Below are 24424 nucleotides of genomic sequence, written 5' to 3' on the forward strand. Positions count from 1 at the left end.
TGGCTGGCACGGCATGCCATTGGAACATGTGGCATGGTCGGCATGCCTTGGCGCGGTTTAGGCATGGCCAAACCTAGGGTTTTGGCGTTGGGCCAAAGGTTACCATGCGTTGGTTGGTGAACTTAGACGGCTAAGATTTGCATCTAAGATGGAAGGGTTACCGTTGATTGTCGATGCCTTCGTATTGGCAGCCGTGAGGGGAAGACCGACATGGTATGGTTTAGGCGCGGCAAGGTGGATGGCACGGCATGCCATTGGCACATGTAGCGTGGTCGTCATGCCTTGGCGCGGTTTATGTGTGGCCAAAACCAGGGTTTTGGCATTGGGCCAAAGGTTACCATGCGTTGGTTGGTGACCTTGGACGGTTAAGATTTGCATCTAAGATGGAAGGGTAACCATTGATTGTTGCACGCCTTCATTTTGGCAGCCGTGAGGGGAAGGCCCGTATAATATGGTTTAGCCGCGGAAAGGTGGTTGGCACGGCATACCATTGGCACATGTGGCATGGTCGGCATGCCTTGGATCGGTTTAGGCGTGGCCAAAACTAGGGTTTTGGCAATTGGCCAAAGGTTACCATGCGGTTGTTGGTGACCTTGGACGACTAAGATTTGCATCTAAGATGGAAGGGTGGTCGTTGATTATCGCACGCCTTCATTTTGGCAGCCGTGAGGGGAAGCCGGCATGGTATGGTTTAGGTGCGGCAAGGTAGTTGGCACGGCATGCCATTGGCACATGTGGCATGGTCGGCATGCCTTGGCGCGGTTTAGGCGTGCCAAAACTAGGATTTTGGCGTTGGGCCAAAGGTTACCATGCGCTGGTTGGCGACCTTGGACGGCTAAGATTTGCATCTAAGATGGAAGGGTGGTTGTTGATTGTCGCACGCCTTCGTTTTGGCAGCCGCAAAGGGAAGGCCGACATGGTATGGTTTAGGCGCAGCAAAGTTGCTGGCACGGCATGCCATTGGCACATGTGGCATGGTCGGCATGCCTTGGCGCGGTTTAGGCGTGGCCAAAACTAGGGTTTTGGCGTCGGGTCAAAGGTTACCATGTGTTAGCTGGCGACCTTGGACGGCTAAGATCTACATATCAGATGGAAGGGTGGCCGCTGATTGTTGCAACCCTTCGTTTTGGCAGCCAGCGCCATGTATCGGGGTCGGCATGGCTTTGGCATGGAATCGTGGCTGGCATGGTTTTCCATTGGCACGGTGGCGCGGCTGGCATGGTTGGCATGCCTTGTCACGGAGGTGTGGCTGGTACGGCATGTCATTGGCACATGTGGTGCGGCTGACATGGTTGACATGCTTTGGCGCGGAGACGTGGCTGGCATAGTTTGCCATTGGCACGGTGGTGCGGCTGGCATAGTTAACATGCCTTGGCACGGAGATGCGGCTGGCACGGTGGCGCGACTGGCATGCCTTGGCGCGGAGGAGGCGTTGCCGAAACTAGGGTTTTGGAGTTGGGCCAAAGGTTACCATGCGTTGGATGGCGAACTTGGACGGATAATATCTACATCTTAGATGGAAGGGTGGTCGTTGATTGTTGCAACTCTTCGTTTTGGCAGCCAGCGGCATGTAGTGGGGCCGACATGGCTTTCGCATGGAATCGTGGCTGGCATGGTTTGCCATTGGCAAGGTGGCGCGGCTGGCATGCCTTGGCGCGGAGGTTTGGATGGCACGACATGCCATTGGCATATGTAGTGCGGTTGGCATGGTTTGCATGCCTTGGCGCGGAGACGTGGCTGGCATGGTATGCCATTAGCATGGTTGACATGCTTTGGCGCGGAAACGTGGCTGGCATGGTTTTCCATTGGCACGGTGGTTCGGCTGGCATGTTTGGCATGCCTTGGCGCGGAGACGTGGCTGGCATGGTGGTGCGGCTGGCATGGTTTGCCATTGGCACGTTGGTGCGGCTGGCATGGTTGACATGCCTTGGCACGGAGATGTGGCTGGCACGGCTTGCCATTGGAACGGTGGCGCGGCTTGGCGCGGAGACGTGGCTGGCATGGTTTTCCATTGGAACGGTGGTGCGGCTGGCATGGTTGGCATGCATTGGCGCGGAGATGTGGCTGGCACGGCATGCCATTGGCATATGCGGCTGGCATGGTTGGCATGCCTTGGCGCGGAGACGTGGCTGGCATGTTTTGCCATTGGCACGGTGGTGTAAGAATTTAGGGTTTGGTGTACGAAGGTGATGTCGGTCAATACTAAGGGTTCTACCGTGGAACATGACACATACATAAAAAAAAGGTACCCTGGTAATTCTTACGTAGGCGTGTTGAATGATTCAATAAATGCGCTAGTGGTCCTAGTGACATCATGTCAGATGTAAGGTTTTACGATTTTAACCCTAAGCTAAAAACCACCATCAACACATACTTAAACGACTTTGTCTCAAGAGTAGGAGATAGAATAGACTTTTGAGTGATAGATAAGTTCAAGTCTCCACATACCTTTTAGTTTGATGAAGTTCCGCCGGTTCCTCGAGTAGTTATTCGTCTTCGTAAGATGATCTCCATGGAGTCTGGAGCTTCAACTACACTTGACTATCCTAGACCGAGACTTAGTCATAAGTAAACTACAAATCAATACATATAGTTTTGATCACTAATATTGACAAACATGCTTGAGATAGCAACGCGTGCGAGTTCGACCGAGCAATGCTCTAACACTAAGAAGCTGAATTGATTTTGATGAAATGAAATGAAATTTCATAGTTACTGTTCTAGGGTTTTGAATTACATTTTTTTTTGTTACTGTTCTAGGGTTTTGAATTAAATTTATAGAAATGAAATGATTTTTATATGATTACGAACCCATATTCCTTAATTTGTCAATCCATGTTGTTGTTACCGGTGGGTTTCACCAAATCCAATTTCATTATAAGTAAAATCACCTTTACTTTTTTTGTTACTTGCTAGTGTGTGTGACATTTGAGCAATTGATTTCTATAGTAATAGTTAACTAGTAATTGGACTTTTGACTTACATTTGATCTTTATCAATTCAATGTTTATGGTTTTCAGGCAATTAGGTTTGTAGGAGATGTTCGTAAGAACGAAGACACAACCAGAGTTGTCAATGCAACTTTTCAACATTTTAGGAGGATAGACATTCTTGTTAATGCTTGTTGATGGTGGTTTTTAGCTTAGGGTTAAAATCGTAAAACCTTGCATCTGACGTCACTCTGCAAGGAAATGGTGTTGTGAGTGCTAACCTCTCCACCAGCGTATTTATTGAGCCATTCAATATATTTACATGAAATTTATCTAGACTGTCGAATGTAGCAACCATCCCAAACACTCTGTAAATTTCGGCACCTCTCTAATACAAGACTCCCCGAGTACTTTCCTATGCTATGTTCCCCGGCATAACCCTTAATATCGGTATGGCATGATGGATTTGTGTTCACTCGCAGCGGAGTAGCATGAACCTCCTAGTACCAAAGTTAAGGCCATCGCACGAAATGCTCAGACGGAAAGCACACTGCATTCTGTAGATAAGGATTTTTATGGAAGCATACAAAATCCAGCCAATTATTGTGATAACTCATAAAAAAGTCGTAAACCCGACTTATGTACAAAATTAGGGTTTCGCGCCCCGCGCAGTACACTAGACCTCGTTGGTCGAAAAACTACGCTTAGCCAAACTAGGCGATTAAATCCGCCACAACGTACTGGAAGTGTGGCCACACCCTAGCTTGCCGGCCCCACTTCCCATCGACCAATCAGGTCGCTTTAAATCCGCCACACTCACCCAGAAGTGTAGCCATGCCCATGCCTTGCCGGCCCTCTTACATTAACCAATCATGTTACTTTAAACTCGCCACAGTGTTGAAAAGAAGAAAATCGCGCCTGATGGCCGCAAAGCCAATTGGCTTCCCAAAAACGCACCAGCATGCCAAGCAGCATGCTAAACGCACATACCAGGCACACATGCCAAACACGCCAAACATGGCCACTCACCCCATGCGACGTTCCACATAGGCTAATTAGGGTTTCGACAAGCTAAACCCTAATTTAGGCAAGATTTCCACACCAACGTGCCAAAAATTCAGTGGATATGGCTACGCGCGCAACTGTTCTAAAGTCATGCACGAGCCATGCCAGCCACGCCAGCCATGCCGCAATACCGCTAGTGCAAGTTAAAGGCGCCACTGCCAATTGAGGTAGCCATGATCGACGACTACCTTTCCTCCTGAGATGCAATCTCAGCCATCCAAGTTCGCCACCAAACTAACAGGCTCGTGGTAACTTTTGAGCGACCATGCCTCCAAACCCTAAACTTTGGCCACGACATCAAATCCCAGTTTTGCCACGGTGCCTAATTTCGGCCACTGTGCCAAACCCTAACCTTGGCCACGCCGCCAATCCCTATCCTTGGCCATGCCGCCAAGCCCTAACCTTGGACATGCCGCCAAACCCTACTCTTGGCCATGGAGCCAAAGCCCTAACCTTGGCCATGCCGCCAAGCCTTAACTTTAGTCACGGAGCCAAATCTTAACCTTGGCCATGCTACAACACTACAAACATGGCCATGCCACTGACATGATGTTGTGCCACAACCACTAGCATGTCTCTATGCCACGACCACTGGCATGCCACAATGCCACAGCTACTAGCATGTCGCCATGCCACGGACACTGGCATGTCGCAATGCCACGGCCACTGGCATGCCACCACGCCACAACTACTAGCATGCCGCCATGCCACGTCCCCTGGCATGCCGCCATGCCACAGCTACTAGCATGATGCTATGCCGCAACTACGCCATTGGCATGCCACTATGTCATGGCTCCACCAGGCGCTACTATGCCAATGGCACCACTTCGCTATACAACAAGATGCGGCCATAATCAACGTCTACCCTTCCTTATGAGATGTAATCTCAGCCATTCAAGTTCGACGCTAAGCTGACGGACCTGTGGAAAGTTTTAGGCGACCGACCAAGGCAAGCCTAATAGCATCGTATGTTATTCTCCTGTGGAAAAGTATCTTGACTTTGACTTGCCACACATAGTAACCTGCTGCATGTTTTCCACGAAAACACTCGATACATCAAACAGTCACAAATTAGGGGATACTCATCAGGGTATTGGTCTGGAGGTTTACAGCACGCGGCGTGCAATGCGTCCGTTACAAGAGAGTGTCATGAAGTAGGAAAATTAGTGGTGGTAAAAGTAACGGTGTAAACAATTCATTTCCTTCATCATAGAAGCGTAATGACTGACGGTTACACGAATTCACTCCCCTCATCATGGAAGCATAACGTCTGACGGTTACACGTTACTCCATTCTTTAACTACTCAATCGTTTCCACTTCCTATGAGACCAGGGTATGTTTTGTTGCGACTTGTATAAATAGGTCTCACCTATTTCCACCAAACAACAAGTTTTGGTCAGGAGAACAATACAACATCCATAAATCATCTGATAGCTTTTCATTCAGCTAGCCAGTTCAAATTTCTGATACAAGTCACGAAACACCCATGATGAGTGCCAAATATTGTATATATTTATCCCTTTTTGTTGGCATTTTAACTCATCTTTTGGGCATTAATTCTACATTTTATCCCATATTCTGTATTTTCATTGTTTTCAAGAATAAATATTTTTATTAATTAATTTTGCATTTTTAGGTAATAAATAAAGTTCGGATGAGTCACGGAGCGAAAAGAGCAGAAAAGTAGTGAAAAGCCGGGAGAAATTACGCAAGGAAGCCGCGAAGAATGGTGCGCACAACCTCATTTTCTACACACAAAAGCGCCTCCGTTCTCAGCCGTCAGATCAGTTCCCAGAAGCATCCGATGGTCGCTCCTTCATAGAGCATCAAAATCTGAAGTCTCTGCCGAGCACCACAGCGCTGAAATTCCAAGCCTTCAGATTAGATGGTAGTTGAATCCAACGGTCGATCCATTGCTGTTCATCAAAGTTTGATATCTCCGCCTAACACTACAACACCTAACTCCATCTGGCATCGTTGATTTTGTTGTATCATATAATCTAGCGGTCGCTACAAGCTTGCCTCTGCATCACCGTCCGATCTACCTACCATCTTCGCATCTCGCAGCTCAGAGTCACAGAACATCAAGACTCGATGAATTCGCCTCACACCCTAGCACCCGAGCCCTACCACCTAACCAAACACGCCCCCTACCCCAAACACAGTCGAGCCTCTCCTCCATCTTCTCCACAGCAGAGAACCACCGTACACCACCACCTTCTCCACCTCTGCCACCAACTCACTGCCACCACCACACCTCCACCATCATCACCCTATCACCCATCACCCAACAACAAAACCCATCTCACCCAGCCCTCTAGTTCCCTATTTTCTCATTTTTTCACGCTTCTCTTCCTGAAACCCTAGGCGTGAAAAATTGATAAATTAGGTAACCTAGAGTTGCAATTAGAGCATGGGAATGGAGTAGGAGAAATTACAAAGCATGGGTCGACGATTTCAAGGACCAATTTCACAGAAATTAGGTAAACCTAATTCAACTGATTTTTGGGGAAGAACCCTAATTTTGTATTTAGGGAAATTGTGTGGGACTATATATGGGTGTGGGTATGATGTAAAAAACATGTTTGGAGTAGCCAACATCCAGAACTTCTCAGTTCTGTTAATTGTTCACTTTTCAGTCAATTTCAGTTAAGTTCAAATTTTGTTAATGTTAGTGCAATATCCTGTTAGTGTTTCTGTTAAATGTTCATTGTTAATTTATGCTTATGTTCATGTTATGCTATGTTTCTCTCCTGTTAATTGTTTATTTCCTGTTGATGTTTGTTAATGTTCCTGTTAATACTTGGTCTCATATCCTGTTAATGCTTGATGTTCATTGTTAATTCTTTTCACTGTTAAATGTTCCTGTCATGTTTGTTTTACTGTCAGTTACATAATGGAATGCTAGGCTAGACATCTGTGAAGCTTTGTGCTGATTGTGCAATGGCAAGAAATCAGTGCTCATAGCAAGCTGATTTTCTTGCCATTCTTGTTGTATGCTTAGGTTGTAGTATTGGTTGTGCATTGGGAGAAACTAGTGCTTATAGCAAGCTAGTTCTCTTCCATTCTTTTAGTATACCTCCTGTTTGCCTGTATGCTGCCTTAGTATTGCTTCATGTCAGTTTCTCCACAACCCTGCCCTTGGCCTTAGGCCTTGGTTCATTCTTGTTTTGTTTTGCTTTTGTTTTGTTTTTGCTGTTTAGTTCTTCCATTGCTTTTGCCTTGTTGTTTCTTCCCTGCCCTGCAACTCTGTTGCTTCTCTGGTTTGCTTCCAATTTGGCCTAGAGCCACTGTCTACCACTCCTTGTGCTGCTGTTGCTGTTGCACTTGCCCTGCAGCACTTTCCCTTCTGCTGTTGCTGTTGTCTGCTGCAGCTGCACTTCTACTACTGCACTGCTACATTGCTTTCCACTGCTGCCTCTCTCTGCAGCTGCTGTGCAGCACTTGTGCAGTCTTGCTACAGCTGCTGCTGCTGTTGCTGCTCTCTTGTGCTGCTGCCACTCCCAAGCTGTTGCAGCATCCCTGCTGCCACTTCCATTGCTGCCAGGCTGCTGCTACCCTGCCACTTCTTCTCCTGCCAAGCCAAGTCCAGTTCCTGCAGCCAAGCAAAGACCAAAGCTCAACTCAAACTGAAGCCCAATTCAACCAACCTGTGGGCTTAATCCATAAGCCTAAACTCAAAAGCCCAAGACCAAACCAACTGAGTCCAAGGCTCAGTTCAATTCAAAGGCCCAAAACCTAAAGTATTTCATTGTTAAAAAACAAACCCATTAAGCCCAACAGTTCCAAAGGGGTATTCAAAGCCCAATAGCAAACTAGGAACCCAATTAGCTAAAACACTTCCGAAACACACCCGATCTCTGTGGATCGACCCGTACTTGCACGAGCTACAACTGACGACCGTGCACTTGCGGTATTACTGTAGGCCCCCATTTCATTGCGCATAATTTCTATACCCTTTTCGGGGACTACCAAGTTTTTGGCGCCGCTGCCGGGGATTGGTGCTGTGTTTTATCTGTGTTTTTTAGCTATTTTGTATTTCATTGCATAGCATTTGCATCTGCATCTGCTTCATTTCATTTGCTGTTGGACCTGCTGATTCTGAACCTGTTTTTCCTCTGCTGGGACGCCACCAAGGAAAAGAACCAAAACCCAACTGGGTTTTTGCAACAATATCAGAGCAGCTGGGCTGTGCTAAAAAGGTAAGCCTAAACCCATTCATTGAGAGAACCCAACCTGTGGGCTTCCAAATTTCTTTAATTGTGGGCTTGTAATAATTAACCCAATTTTTTGGGCTTTTTATCTTTTTATTTTGGGTTTGTAATAATTATTTTTGGGCTTGTTTGTTTAATTTGTGGGCTTGTATTTATTTTGTGTGGGCTTGTTTAAATTCTTCCATTGGACTTGTATTTTGGACTCTGGGTTTAAACCCAGCTGAGCTTATAACTGATTGTGGGCTTGTTTCCACTCAAGAGTGGACCTCGAAACCAAAGTTTTAAAACAAACGTCGGGCCTTAACCAACTGGGCCAAATTAAACTTTCAAAATTAAAACTTGGATTTTCGTAGGCCGCAGCCTTCATTCCATTAGAGGACAAACAGTGGGCTTGCTCCCATTCAAAAACCAAATTTTATTTTCAAAAAAAAAAAAAAAAAAAAAAAAAAAAAACCAAAATTTTCTTTTGCTCCTATTCAAAAACCAAATTTTATTTTCTTTGAAAAAAAAAAAAAAAAAAAAAAAAAAAAAAAAAAAAAAAAAAAAAAAAAAAATTTTCTTTGCTCGCATTTCAAACCAAACTTTTCTTTTATAGCCCATCAAAACCAAAATTTTCCCATAAACCAAATTTTTAAAATTTTCCCATTTAAAACCAAATAGTGGGTTTTGTGTCATTTCAAAATGGACCAACCTCGTGCTCTCCATGAATACATGTATCCATCAATACAAATTCCATTATCATGTATTGTCTTACCTCAAACCAATAACCCTTTTAAAATAAATGCAAGCATGATACAAATACTTCCTATATTTCGAGGGTTCGATTCTGAGAACCCCTATACTCATGTAAGAGAGTTTGAACAAATTTGTCGGACTATGCAACCTGATCATTTGTCCGAAGACTCTCTGAAATTGCATTTGTTTACATTTTCTTTAAAAGAAAGGGCCAAAACATGGTTTTACGGTTTGAGACCACAATCAATCACCACTTGGGAACAACTCACTAATCAATTTTTCCAAAAATTCTTTCCACATCATAGGACCATCGCTATTCGTCAAAGTATCAATTGTTTTGTCCAATTGGATGAGGAAACTGTTTTTCACTATTTTGAACGTTTTAATGATTTGTTGAGTGAATGTCCGCACCATGGAATTGAGAAGTGGAGACTTGTCGTCATCCTCTATGAGGGACTAGACTTTAAATCTCGAACCATGGTTGAGTCTATGTGTAATGGTGAGTTTATTGATAAATCTGTGGATGATGCATGGAATTTTTTAGCCGAGATTGCAGAGAAAACCCATCAATGGGAATCCGTTAGGGAAACAAGAACAACACCACATGATATGAGTCATCCTCATGAATTAGAGTTTTATTCTTGTAATAACTCCGACCTTAGGATTGAAAATTATCCTAGATTGCAAAATTCCTATCATGATGATGATGATGATTATGATGTTATGTTAGAAGAACATGTCTATACTGAAAATGTTATGGAACCTTTGGGTTCAAATACATTAGGCTTCTCTGCCCCGACCTTAATGCATGATATTTCTTCTAGTATTCCATGTGATGTTTCCCCTGATGTGCCGATACACGAGAATAAATCTGTTGATGATGTTGATAATTCTGATTGTAATCTTGCTAAACTGATTGATGATTGTGAGCATGATGTGACATGTGTAGATGAGTTAGAAGATTTTGATTTGATTGATAATGATATGCCTATTCTTCTACCTAAGTCACAATCTGATGGCCTTCCACCCAACCTAGAATTGGTTTGTAACAAAAATTTTAAACCAACTTTTCTGAAAATTCCTAATCTAGGATTGGAACTGTGTGCTTCCCAAGTCCTCTTGGACTATTTTTCTTCAAAATATAACACTTTTAAAGAGCCACAGTTGGAAATTGCATGTTTGCCCATCCCGAAAACAGTCCATTATGAGTTAGACCTTTTGAATCCTGAACCCTTAAAATTGTTAGATTTTGTGCTTAAAAGTAAACCTGTTGAACAATTTAGGTTCAGGGGTGATTCATTCGGTTTTTCACTCTCATTCCCATTTAAGTCCAATTTTAGTGTTTTAAAACTTTCTCTGTCTCTACACTTTTTCTTTTGGGTTGATCCTCAACTCTTTAGATTGTTAGTGTATGGTGAATTTTTTGTATATAATCCAGTAGATAAAATTTTAAAAACCCTTTTGTTCTTTTTGTATATATTTTGCTAATCCAATATGATCTCGGCTGAAATATGTTGGATTTTTGCCTTGAATAACGGAGTTTTAATTCTGCTTTCGCCGAAATCGGGTATTCTCTTTCCTTTTTCTCTACTCAGCATGTCCCTTTCCATATGTTGCATTTTAATTCTTTCCATATTTTGAAACATTGAGGACAATGTTTAGTTTAGGTTTGGGGGTATAGAGTAGATACCACGATAATATGCTATAATTAAAAACGAACTCCTTCTTCTTTTTGAAAAAATTGAAAAATTCCAAAAAAATTAAAAAATCAAAATTCAAAAAAATTAAAAAATTGAAAAAAATCATAAAAATGGAGCTCATTTACCTTGAAATGTTGACTCTTGTGCAAATATGTATTTTTATTAGGAGTCTTAGTCTAGATATTTAGGCACCCTGATTCTAGCACAATTCACATAGTGATAAGAAATTTGCACGCGCACGATCTACCAATACATGTATGGCCTCGATCTTCAAGGTGTTTGATAGGAAGTTACGATTGCCAATCACTTTAGAATACTGAACGAAACTTGACTAGCTTGTTCTTTGGTTGGTTGGGATAGAAGGTGGAGGTTACATTAAGAAAGACAACCATCGAATTTAACTGGGTGCATCAAAAAGGGCTACCTCTTGCAAAGTGTCATGTAATTTTTGTTTCCTTTTGTATTTGTATCAAAAGTGTTCCTTATGCTAAAAAAAAAAAAGAAAAAAAAAAAAAAAACGATGTATATATTCAGAAAAAAAAAAAAAAAAAAAGAAAAAAAAAAATCAGAAAAAATACAAAAAAAGAAAAAACAAGTATTTATCAATTCCATCATCTCTTGTTCCAAAAATAAAAGAGAATTGTCAATGTAAATAAGAGTCATGTAAATAGTCATCTTTTGTTGTTTTTGTGTTGTAAGCAAGGAGGGTGTATGCCATTGATGTACAACGCGAGCAATTGTGAAATACCTCCAACTCATTCACAATTCTCGTAAAGTCCGGACAGCTAGCTAGATTTCGACCTCAGTTCTTAGCCTGAGAAACTATCTCTTGGTGATTAGTAGTCATGACTTCAGATCTTTCTTTACACATGTGTAGATACACTTTACACTCTTATCACATGTCTTATTTGTTATCAGTGCTAGGATTGTGCCTTCGATAGCTAGATTGACATCTCCATTTTGCTGTGAGCTTAACTGTTTTGCACATGTCACGTTTGATGGAATCTGAGCTTATATTTTGTCCTTAGGTTTTGTAGGCACACCTCTGGTAAACCTTCACGAGACTTCAACTCGTCCACTAGGGACACTTAGTGGTTTAAAAGGCTTAGTGCATACGCTAAATGCATTCGAGAGACCAGCGACAGTGGTATAGTTAGGATTTCCTTAGTTTTGTTTTACTTGAGGACAAGTAAAATTCAGGTTTGGGGGTATTTGATGAGTGCCAAATATTGTATATATTTATCCCTTTTTGTTGGCATTTAACTCATCTTTTGGCATTAATTCTACATTTTATCCCATATTCTGTATTTTCATTGTTTTCAAGAATAAATATTTTTATTAATTAATTTTGCATTTTTAGGTAATAAATAAAGTTCGGATGAGTCCGGAGCGAAAAGAGCAGAAAAGTAGTGAAAAGCCGGGAGAAATTACGCAAGGAAGCCGCGAAGAATGGTGCGCACAACCTCATTTTCTACACACAAAAGCGCCTCCGTTCTCAGCCATCAGATCAGTTCCAGAAGCATCCGAGGTCGCTCCTTCATAGAGCATCAAAATCTGAAGTCTCTGCCGAGCAGCACACAGCGCTGAAATTCCAAGCCTTCAGATTAGATGGTAGTTGAATCCAACGGTCGATCCATTGCTGTTCATCAAAGTTTGATATCTCCGCCTAACACTCCAACACCTAACTCCATCTGGCATCGTTGATTTTGTTGTATCATATAATCTAGCGGTCGCTACAAGCTTGCCTCCGCATCACCGTCCGATCTACCTACCATCTTCGCATCTCGCAGCTCAGAGTCACAGAACATCAAGACTCGATGAATTCGCCTCACACCCTAGCACCCGAGCCCTACCACCTAACCAAACACGCCCCCTACCCCAAACACAGTCGAGCCTCTCCTCCATCTTCTCCACAGCAGAGAACCACCGTACACCACCACCTTCTCCACCTCTGCCACCAACTCACTGCCACCACCACACCTCCACCATCATCACCCTATCACCCAACAACCAAAACCCATCTCACCCCTAGCCCTCTAGTTCCCTATTTTCTCATTTTTTCACGCTTCTCTTCCTGAAACCCTAGGCGTGAAAAAATTGATAAATTAGGTAACCTAGAGTTGCAATTAGAGCATGGGAATGGAGTAGGAGAAATTACAAAGCATGGGTCGACGATTTCAAGGACCAATTTCACAGAAATTAGGTAAACCTAATTCAACTGATTTTTGGGGAAGAACCCTAATTTTGTATTTAGGGAAATTGTGTTGTGGACTATATATATGGGTGTGGGTATGATGTAAAAAACATGTTTGGAGTAGCCAACATCCAGAACTTCTCAGTTCTGTTAATTGTTCACTTTTCAGTCAATTTCAGTTAAGTTCAAATTTTGTTAATGTTAGTGCAATATCCTGTTAGTGTTTCTGTTAAATGTTCATTGTTAATTTATGCTTATGTTCATGTTATGCTATGTTTCTCTCCTGTTAATTGTTTATTTCCTGTTGATGTTTGTTAATGTTCCTGTTAATACTTGGTCTCATATCCTGTTAATGCTTGATGTTCATTGTTAATTCTTTTCACTGTTAAATGTTCCTGTCATGTTTGTTTTACTGTCAGTTACATAATGGAATGCTAGGCTAGACATCTGTGAAGCTTTGTGCTGATTGTGCAATGGCAAGAAATCAGTGCTCATAGCAAGCTGATTTTCTTGCCATTCTTGTTGTATGCTTAGGTTGTAGTATTGGTTGTGCATTGGGAGAAACTAGTGCTTATAGCAAGCTAGTTCTCTTCCATTCTTTTAGTATACCTCCTGTTTGCCTGTATGCTGCCTTAGTATTGCTTCATGTCAGTTTCTCCACAACCCTGCCCTTGGCCTTAGGCCTTGGTTCATTCTTGTTTTGTTTTGCTTTTGTTTTGTTTTTGCTGTTTAGTTCTTCCATTGCTTTTGCCTTGTTGTTTCTTCCCTGCCCTGCAACTCTGTTGCTTCTCTGGTTTGCTTCCAATTTGGCCTAGAGCCACTGTCTACCACTCCTTGTGCTGCTGTTGCTGTTGCACTTGCCCTGCAGCACTTTCCCTTCTGCTGTTGCTGTTGTCTGCTGCAGCTGCACTTCTACTACTGCACTGCTACATTGCTTTCCACTGCTGCCTCTCTCTGCAGCTGCTGTGCAGCACTTGTGCAGTCTTGCTACAGCTGCTGCTGCTGTTGCTGCTCTCTTGTGCTGCTGCCACTCCCAAGCTGTTGCAGCATCCCTGCTGCCACTTCCATTGCTGCCAGGCTGCTGCTACCCTGCCACTTCTTCTCCTGCCAAGCCAAGTCCAGTTCCTGCAGCCAAGCAAAGACCAAAGCTCAACTCAAACTGAAGCCCAATTCAACCAACCTGTGGGCTTAATCCATAAGCCTAAACTCAAAAGCCCAAGACCAAACCAACTGAGTCCAAGGCTCAGTTCAATTCAAAGGCCCAAAACCTAAAGTATTTCATTGTTAAAAAACAAACCCATTAAGCCCAACAGTTCCAAAGGGGTATTCAAAGCCCAATAGCAAACTAGGAACCCAATTAGCTAAAACACTTCCGAAACACACCCGATCTCTGTGGATCGACCCGTACTTGCACGAGCTACAACTGACGACCGTGCACTTGCGGTATTACTGTAGGCCCCCATTTCATTGCGCATAATTTCTATACCCTTTTCGGGGATTACCAAGTTTTCGACCGTGCACTTGCGGTATTACACATGCCAAACACGCCAAACATGGCCACTCACCCCATGCGACGTTCCACATAGGCTAATTAGGGTTTCGACAAGCTAAACCCTAATTTAGGCAAGATTTCCACACCAACGTGCCAAAAATTCAGTGGATATGGCTATGCGCGCAACTGTTCTAAAGTCATGCACGAGCCATGCCAGCCACGCCAGCCATGCCGCAATACCGCTAGTGCAAGTTATAGGCGCCACTGCCAATTAAGGTAGCCATGATCGACGACTACCTTTCCTCCTGAGATGCAATCTCAGCCATCCAAGTTCGCCACCAAACTAACAGGCTTGTGGTAACTTTTGAGCGACCATGCCTCCAAACCCTAAACTTTGGCCACGACATCAAATCCCAGTTTTGCCACGGTGCCTAATTTCGGCCACTGTGCCAAACCCTAACCTTGGCCACGCCGCCAATCCCTATCCTTGGCCATGCCGCCAAGCCCTAACCTTGGACATGCCGCCAAACCCTACTCTTGTCCATGGAGCCAAAGCCCTAACCTTGGCCATGCCGCCAAGCCTTAACTTTAGTCACGGAGCCAAATCTTAACCTTGGCCATGCTACAACACTACAAACATGGCCATGCCACTGACATGATGTTGTGCCACAACCACTAGCATGTCTCTATGCCACGACCACTGGCATGCCACAATGCCACAGCTACTAGCATGTCGCCATGCCACGGACACTGGCATGTCGCAATGCCACGGCCACTGGCATGCCACCACGCCACAACTACTAGCATGCCGCCATGCCACGTCCCCTGGCATGCCGCCATGCCACAACTACTAGCATGATGCTATGCCGCAGCTACGCCATTGGCATGCCACTATGTCATGGCTCCACCAGGCGCTACTATGCCAATGGCACCACTTCGCTATACAACAAGATGCGGCCATAATCAACGTCTACCCTTCCTTATGAGATGTAATCTCAGCCATTCAAGTTCGACGCTAAGCTGACGGACCTGTGGAAAGTTTTAGGCGGCCGACCAAGGCAAGCCTAATAGCATCGTATGTTATTCTCCTGTGGAAAAGTATCTTGACTTTGACTTGCCACACATAGTAACCTGCTGCATGTTTTCCACGAAAACACTCGATACATCAAACAGTCACAAATTAGGGGATACTCATCAGGGTATTGGTCTGGAGGTTTACAGCACGCGGCGTGCAATGCGTCCGTTACAAGAGAGTGTCATGAAGTAGGAAAATTAGTGGTGGTAAAAGTAACGGTGTAAACAATTCATTTCCTTCATCATAGAAGCGTAATGACTGACGGTTACACGAATTCACTCCCCTCATCATGGAAGCATAACGTCTGACGGTTACACGTTACTCCATTCTTTAACTACTCAATCGTTTCCACTTCCTATGAGACCAGGGTATGTTTTGTTGCGACTTGTATAAATAGGTCTCACCTATTTCCACCAAACAACAAGTTTTGGTCAGGAGAACAATACAACATCCATAAATCATCTGATAGCTTTTCATTCAGCTAGCCAGTTCAAATTTCTGATACAAGTCACGAAACACCCACACTTCCGGAATCAACTATTCTGGTCTCAACACTTTCTTCGCTTCCCTCCCTAAGACCAACCCTTCTCCTTCACTTTGTGACCGAAGTAAGCTTGGAACGGCCATTTCTTGGTTTAGGCAAGGATTGTACAAATTGATCTCTCGAATCAAAAGTACTCGTGTGCAGTACATTGTTTTGGGTTTAGATTTGTTTCTCATCCACACACCCAAAATTACCAAAATCAGCAGAAACAGTTTTCACCCACAAACAATTGGCGACCACAGTGGGAGATTAATCTCTCGGTTGAAATATTAATTTTCAATCCCCAATTTCACTTTTCGACCCCAATTCTCAAAAGATGGTCGGTCTTAGAGCTGAATCCATGATCCCAAACTCCTCTTGAACTCTGGAGAATGACGATGTTCCCTCTTCCAACACGACACCTTATGGCGCAACCGATGGGGAAATTCCAAGGTTGGTCGAATTGGCACGGGTTCAGGAGATCCACGCAAGGAATATGGACCTGATGAAGGAAGCGATCAACAGCATAATCAACTTTCTTATCAGCCTAATATCGAATCTGAGTGATTCGCCCATCCCGGAAACTCCAAGAATGGGGACTGACATCTCGGATGATCGCTCTCAAGTTAACAGCTTCACCACCAATCATAAACCGGTAGACCAGGAGTCAGCCGCGTTGGTGGAAAACTTGTGTGAACTTCTACACCTTTCAAAAGACCAGCGAGCGGAAACATTTGCTGCTATCAATAAAATATCCCTAGACGCGTGTTTGGTTCCTTTACGCCCAGAAACTTCAAGGATGTCAGATGTGTTCGTCAACAATGTAACATTTACTGAAGACGACATGATGGCAGAAGAAGGACATAACCAGGCTCTACATGTCACTGTCCACATCAAGGATCTGGAGTTCAAAAATACCCTCATAGACACAGGAGCGTCCTCCAATGTTATTACCCTTAGAACGCTCAGGACAACCAAGGTGTGGCCGAGCGAAGTCGTACGACAGCCTACCATGATGACAGATTTCGAAGGAAACCAAACCAGCACGTATGGATACATCAACCTAAATTTGTCAGTGGGACCAGCCCAGTCAAAGATGAAGTTCAAAGTAATCGAAAAAGAGCCAGACTACCACATGATACTGGGAAGACCGTGGCTCCATGATAACAGGATCATTCCTTCGACATATCACCAGTGCCTGAAGACCATGTTGAACGGATAAGTCATCCACATCCCCGCATCATTATCTCCTTATGCACCAATCTGTGGTATGGAGATGTTCGACCCAAAGAAAAATTCGCGGGGTCCAGCAGGCAAGGTTAGCTACACTCCACTACCGACATGGGCGTCAATCGAAGAGGAGGACATGCTCACATCATTTCATAAACAAGCTCGATCTCACGCAATTCATCCAAAGGAAAAGCACGCCAGTTTCCCCTCGTCAAGCGAAGAACTGGCTCATTCTCATGTCAAGCGGGAACGGGATTTTATCGCAAGTCGTGATGAAACAGGGAAAACCGTATATCGGCGCCGCTGTTAGCAATTAACAGGGGAGACTACCGCCCAGTCTCTCCGCCCAGTAGAATGCAATCACAGCAGCAAGCCACAAGAGGAGGTGCCAGATGCACCTCGACAACTATAAGACGAAACCAACTCCACCACAGATGAACTTGAAGTTGTCAACATCGGAAGAGAGGAATCTCCGCGGCCTGTCTCAATCATCTCGGTTCTATGTGGTGACGAGTGCGCAAAACTTATGGACCTTCTTAGGGAATATCAAGATGTGTTCGCATGGACATACGAGGAAATGCCTGGTTTGGATGAGAAGCTGGTCACTCATCATCTACATATAATACCCGGATCCAAACTAGTCAAACAATCTCCGAGACAGTTCAGACACGATGTGGAGGAACAGATCAAGATAGAGATTCAAAACTTCCAGCCGCCGGTTTCATCAAACCCATCCACCATCCCACCTGGTTGGCCAACGTGGTTCCAGTGAAGAAGAAGAGCGTCCAAATCAGGTGTTATGTTCATTTTAGGGACCTAAACAAATGCTTCCCCAAGGACGATTTTCCTCTTCCAAACATTGACATGCTGGTAGACGCCACCAGTGGACACGGTATGTTCTCTGTTATGGACGGATACTACGGCTACAATCAAATAAAGATGTACGAGCACGGCGCAAGTAAAACAGCTTTTCGAACTCCTCTCGGAAACTTTTACTATATGTGATGCCTTTCGGCTTGAAAAATATCGGCGCCACCTACCAACGCACCATGACCACTATTTTCCATGACATGATGCACAAGCAAGTTGAAGATTATGTAAGCATAACGTCTAACGGTTACACGTTACTCCATTCTTCCACCACTCAATCGTTTCCACTTCCTACGAGACCAGGGTACGTTTTGTTGCGACTTGTATAAATAGGTCTCACCTATTTCCACCAAACAACAAGTTTAGGTCAGGAGAACAATACAACATCCAGAAATCATCTGATAGCTTTTCATTCAGCTAGCCAGTTCAACTTTCTGATACAAGTTACGAAACACCCACACTTACGGAATCAACCATTTTGGTATCAACACTTTCTTCGCTTCCCTCCCTCAAACCAACCCTTCTCCTTCACTTTGTGACCGAAGCAAGCCTGGAACGGCCATTTCTTGGTTTATGACAGGATTGTACAGATTGACCTCTCGAATCAAAAGTACTCTCGTGCAGTACTTTGTTTTGGGTTTAGATTTGTTTCTCATCCACACATCCAAAGTTTCCAAAATCAGCAGAAACAGTTTTCACCCACAAACAATGCTGCAGCTGGAAATTTTCTTGTGTCTGCTGAGGATTTATCACCTAATGGCTTCAAAGAAGGTTCACATTTTCTTTTATTTTTCTCTTTACTGTGTGTTTGGATGGTTGGACCCGTATTTAATACTTGGTAGGGACATGGGTTTTTTAAGTTTAGTTGTTTGGAGGCCTTTATATTTATGGACATCGATACTGTTGGCACATTTATAATGTTTCCTGAAGCGCTGAAATATATAAAGAAAGGAGGTCCAGGAAGGGAGGACACATCTGGCGATGGAACCATTCTGAACATAAGCGCCACTTTATACTATTCGGCAACTTGGTGTCAAATTCATGTGTCTGCAGCTAAGGTTGGTAACAATGTAGTATTTCATTTTAGTAAACTTCGATTGCATCTAATGTTTCTTCCTAACATCAACTCGCATTACTAAAAGCTTCCTTTTCACCTTCATAGAAATGATTCAGGTGATGAAATTCCGTCCTTTTCTTTGAATAGGAAACTATTGATGCCATGGCAAGGTCATTGGCCTTAGAGTGGGGCAGATTATGATATAAGATTCAATGGGATTGCACCAGGACCCATTAATGACGCTCATGGCCTTAGTAAGCTTGATCCCCATGAAATGTAAAGCATCCAATCTGGAGCCCCTACGCATCAGTTTATATCAGGTGAGAAGTGGGATTTTGCTATGGCAGCTCTTTACCTAGCTTCAGATGCAGGTAATTTGTAACCTCATCCTTGTTCCTTACATCAAAATTTCTTTTTTAATTATCGTTGTTCCACAGTTTTGGTCGAGCATGTGTTATTTGTTTTCCGGATCAGTAAAGCAGATGAAGATGGATTTTATTCTCAAATATGCCCATATTTTATTACCTAATACATACTTATCATTCTACTGTATCGGAGATGCATTTTTTCCTAGATGTTATTCATCAAGAGCCAAATTTTAATTCATCTCTAAATAGCCTCTAAGTAATTTCATATTGCAGCCTTTTACTTATGTAAACCTATAGTGGTAACCGACTATTTGACGCTGCTCACTCCACCAACATATGTCTCAATATGGCACTTACTATCTAGCTACATGGATATTAAAAAAAATCATCATTAGATCAAGCCCCACCCTAGCTAAGACAGACTTTGGTAGTAAGCCAAAATCATGTACGTATGCAGCCATTAAGACTCTCTTATTGTCATAAGCTCTAGCTAGCTGCTTTTTAGTTTCTTGTTTCCTATAGTTAATCAAGGGAAAATCTTGAGTACCTAGCACTTTGTCTAGCTACGATTTATCCGTCGATGTTTTCAAAGCTCTGCGAAATAACATTTAGGCATGTCTTGTCAATCATGACATTTCAATGACGTCTTTCTATCAATGGACATGTATAGTACCTCTTGTAATTTTTCTTGCAGTTGAACAGACATTTGCACGAATCCAATTATGATTTCATCTTATTTAGGATGAAACCAAAATTGGTTTCATCTAGTTTTTGCTAATTTTTGTCGATGAAACCAATTTGTTGGTGATATAATAATTTTTTTTTTATTGAACCAGTTTTGGTTTCATCTAATATGTGATTTTTTTTTCAGATTTTATGTCGAAACCACTTTTTGTTGGTGATAAGGTAATTTATGTTGAAACGAGTTTTGGTTGGTTCTAATTTTGTTTCAATTTTTTTTTTTAACTTTTTGTCGACAAAACCAATAAGATGTCAAATGTACCTGGAGCTAGTATGGGTGAGTCTGTTAAAATATCTGTTCAGCAAGAGTTGGAAGTAGAGGTCAGAGAAAGCCATCATAGCTGTCAACCAGTTCTTCCACCTCCCCCTGAGCCTCCGCGTCCGGAACCCATAAATAACTCAGCTTCGCAACCTGACATACAGCTAGACAATGGCAGCCATGCCGAATTTCCAACTCATCCAGCAACAACTGAAGTAGATTCCACACTACCTTCTTACAATGATGCTTTGCAAGATACAATGCTTCAGCAACCTGTGGTTGTAAACAAACATGTATGTGGAAGTGTTGTACGTTTGTCCAGATTTCAGAAGCTTGGGAGTTATTCCAGACCGCAAGCTTCATCCCTTGCAAATTGCTCCTCTGAGTCCTTCTCAGACCCAGGATGACCCTTTTGAATTTAAATTGGCACCATCAACGAATTTTGGCTTCACGTTTCATATTTGTCGATAAAACCAAATTGTAGTTTATTGTTGGAACCAATTTTGGTTTCATCATATTTTTTCATTTTTGTGATGAAACCAGTTTTCGCTTCATCATATTTTTTCATTTTGTTGATGAAACCAATTTTGGTTTCATCAACATTTAGCTATGGAGATGATACTAGTGATGGTTTGTGGTGCTACTATGGTGGCGCTAGTACCGGTGGTGGTCGAAGACGGAGGTGGTCGGTGGCAGTAGTGGAAGGTGTCGGCAGTGACGGTGGTGCTGGGCGGCAGCGGTGCTGGTCGGCAATCGTGGTGCTTGTGGAGGTGCGGCAGGTGTTGGCGGTGGTGCTGGTTTTGGTCGGTGGTGGTCGACAACGGTGGTGCTAGCTAGTGGTGGAATGGCGGTGGTGGAGGTGGTGGTGAAGGTGGTGGTGGTGGAATGGCGGCGGCGGTGGCGGTTGGTGGTGGTGGTGGCGCAATGGCGATGGTGGCGCGGCGGTGGTGGTTGACGGCAGTGGTGGTCAATGGCGGTGGTGGTGGACGATGGCGGTGTCAGTGCGGTGGTGGTGGTCGACGGCGGTTATGGTGCTGGTGGTCGGCGAAGGTCAGTGGTGGTGGTGGTTGACGACAGTGGTGGTCAGTGGTAGTGTGGTGGTGTTATTGTTTTTGCCGGTAATAATTTAAATGTGGGGTTGATTTTTGTTTTAGTTAGGGTGATTTAAACTAGAGGGGTAATATAGATAGTTTATGTTAAATAGGGTTTTTGTGAACAATTTATTTTGTTGGAGTTTTTGTTCACGAATAGTGACACCCTTAAGATTTTAACTCGCGGACTATTCAGGTTAAGAAGTGTCTTAAATAGTCTCCAAGTTATAGAAGTTGTTGTGCTCCAAATCCCGGTCAAAGTAGTTCATAGAGTTGCCAAAATATTCCTAAACGCATGTTTGCTCGTATAACACAAGCCGAGACATCCAAGTGGTCCACGCTCATGAGCAGTAAAGCCCAGCCCAGTATATCTTCTCAGCTTTATTTGGCTTGTCAGTTTTGGAAAACCGACAAGCATAACTTTCAGCTACCCTTTAGTCTTCTCGCGGACATACCAGTCTCAGTGAAAAATGTTTTTCCCTGAGTTTGCATACGGTGGAGTAACCCCACCGTATCCTCGCCTGATATTTCCTACGGTAGAGTTTCCAATACGTAATCTTCCCTGAGTTTAGCTACGGTTGCAATATCCCAAACGTAGGTTCCCTGTAACTCCAAACTCTTTTTCCTTAACTTGTTCTCGAGATTCACCATTCACCAAGCACCAGCGATCAACAATGGCAGCAGCACGTCCCTGCTCATTACGGACTCCTCCTCTTCCATCGACAGTAACCACTCAGCTCCCATATTTCTCGTTCTCGCTAACCACGGCAAACTCCATCATTCCCTGACTTCTCAACCTCTCCCAGTATTCTCTCGAGCTATCATCACCATCGCTACTGGCAACGACTTGTCGACCACAGCATCGATCAAACTCCTACTGCTAGACCTTCTCCATCAGACTCGTCCACCCTCAACAGCAAAACTCTTTCATGTTCTCGTCATCACTGCTTCCAACTGCCAAAGCTCCATTGTATCTGTTGTTTCCATCGCACTTAAGTCACCGATATTGGCAGTAGCAATTGCCATGATCTTCTGTTTCGCAGACAACTTCATTCATCTTCTACCATGCCAGTAACTTCCATTCTGAACCATCTCCTACATCACTACTGCCATCTACGTCCTCATACTAAATTTTCAATAGTCGATCACCGGAGCTTCATCACAGCAGTTCTCCTCGATCAGTCCCATGACCAACAGCACCTGCCAACATCCATTCTCTCTCTCTTTTCTCGTTGTCAAAAACCTGAACTCGATCTCCAACTCTCCAGCTTCTACCATGCAGCACCACAGTTCAACTCCATCCGTGTCTCATCACTAACGGCCATCACAACCAGCTCCTATCAAACACAATCAAGAATCAACAACAGCGATCAAAACTGAACTCCATCATCACTGTCCCGCCTTTCTAAGCTCCTTTGTAAACTGCAGTCACCGAAACAGCTCCAACATCACCGATCCAACACTTCCATGTTCCCTCCATTCTCGAGCTCGTCAATGGCAGCAAACCATCACTATATCACCACCGAGCATCACTGCCAAATTCTTTTCTCGTATCCCTGAACTGAACTCGAACAACAGTCCGCATCTTCCTTCAACGGACTACCAGCAGTGAACATCCTCCTTAGCCTGTCAGTTTTAGATGACTGACAGTGCAATTCCTATTCCTTGGGTGCCTTAAGTAATTCAGTCGGGCGCCTTTAACAATTCTGTGCAGTCTCAATTGTCGCAACTTTGACTTGCATCGAACGCCCATAATTTCGATGTCGGAACAACTTCATTCTTTCACCGTTAGCTTTGCCTTTTCGTCCTCTTCAAAATGATAGCAAGAACTCCTAGGTTCGAACAAGTTTTATTTGGTCTTTGGCCCTTCTCCACTTGTAGCCAACTTTTTTTATTGCACAATTACGTGCAAATTCACTTCTTTTAGACGATTCACCTAGCAAAACATAAATAAGAGAAAACAAGAGTAATATACAATAATTCACAAGAATATATAGCAATTACTAGCATGGATTTGACACTAAATATATGCAAAATATACACTTAACAGTTAGCGCAAAATCTTAAGATTATCTCAATTGTGCAGGGAACATACCACTATGACAAGAACATGGTTGGGCTATTGCCTCTTAGAAATACATGAAGACCTTGAATTGGCCCACAACCTAGGGAAAACCTAGAAATTATATCCGAGCAACAGCTAGACCAACACAAGAACATACAACATATAACTATATGCAATTTTGATTTTCATAATCAATCAGTAGAAGTGATTAAGTCGTCAACGGTACTACTAAAATCTTCTTGATCCCAAAAAAATACTTTAGAGGTAAGCCAGATTTTTCACCTAATCGGATTACTCCTATCTTTTAATAAGTTGGCATCCCACACGATCATTCAAGATGTTTTGTCAAGGGATGAGTTTGTAAGAATACAATCTTCAAACTCGGAATGACCTCATTCTTCTCTTCATATTTCAGTTCTCTACAAGATGATGAGAATAACTTTTAAATTTGAAGGTTCAAATCCTTACTTTCTGGTCTTCCATGTGTTTTCGACGTCCTTTGCTCCTTTTTGTCGCACTTCTTCTGATATCCTTGGCTCAAGGCACTAGGATACTTGGAGTACTTCACTTCTTAGATCTTTTGTAGCAATTTTCACTCTTCTTGGGATGATTCACTTAATCGAAACAAATAATATAAAACAAGAGTAGTAACAAGATAGAATGCAAGAAGTATAGCAATTATTGGTATGTATTTGACACTAAAATCATATAAATTATGCACTTGTAAAATTTCCCCACACTTAGCTTTTTCTAGGCCTTGAGAAAAATAAACTAAATTAATCCTAAATACAAAAACTCAATTTTGTTGAAGTCA

At 43.2% G+C, this 24424-nt stretch overlaps 1 pseudogene; it reads left to right on the forward strand.

Annotated features, from left to right (window-relative positions):
• The first annotated feature begins 2276 nt into the window (after positions 1-2276).
• On the forward strand, positions 2277-19584 carry LOC113320930 (annotated as a pseudogene).
• Positions 19585-24424: the final 4840 nt, after the last annotated feature.

Source organism: Papaver somniferum, chromosome 11, assembly GCF_003573695.1.
Source record: "Papaver somniferum cultivar HN1 chromosome 11, ASM357369v1, whole genome shotgun sequence".
Lineage (NCBI taxonomy): Eukaryota > Viridiplantae > Streptophyta > Magnoliopsida > Ranunculales > Papaveraceae > Papaver > Papaver somniferum.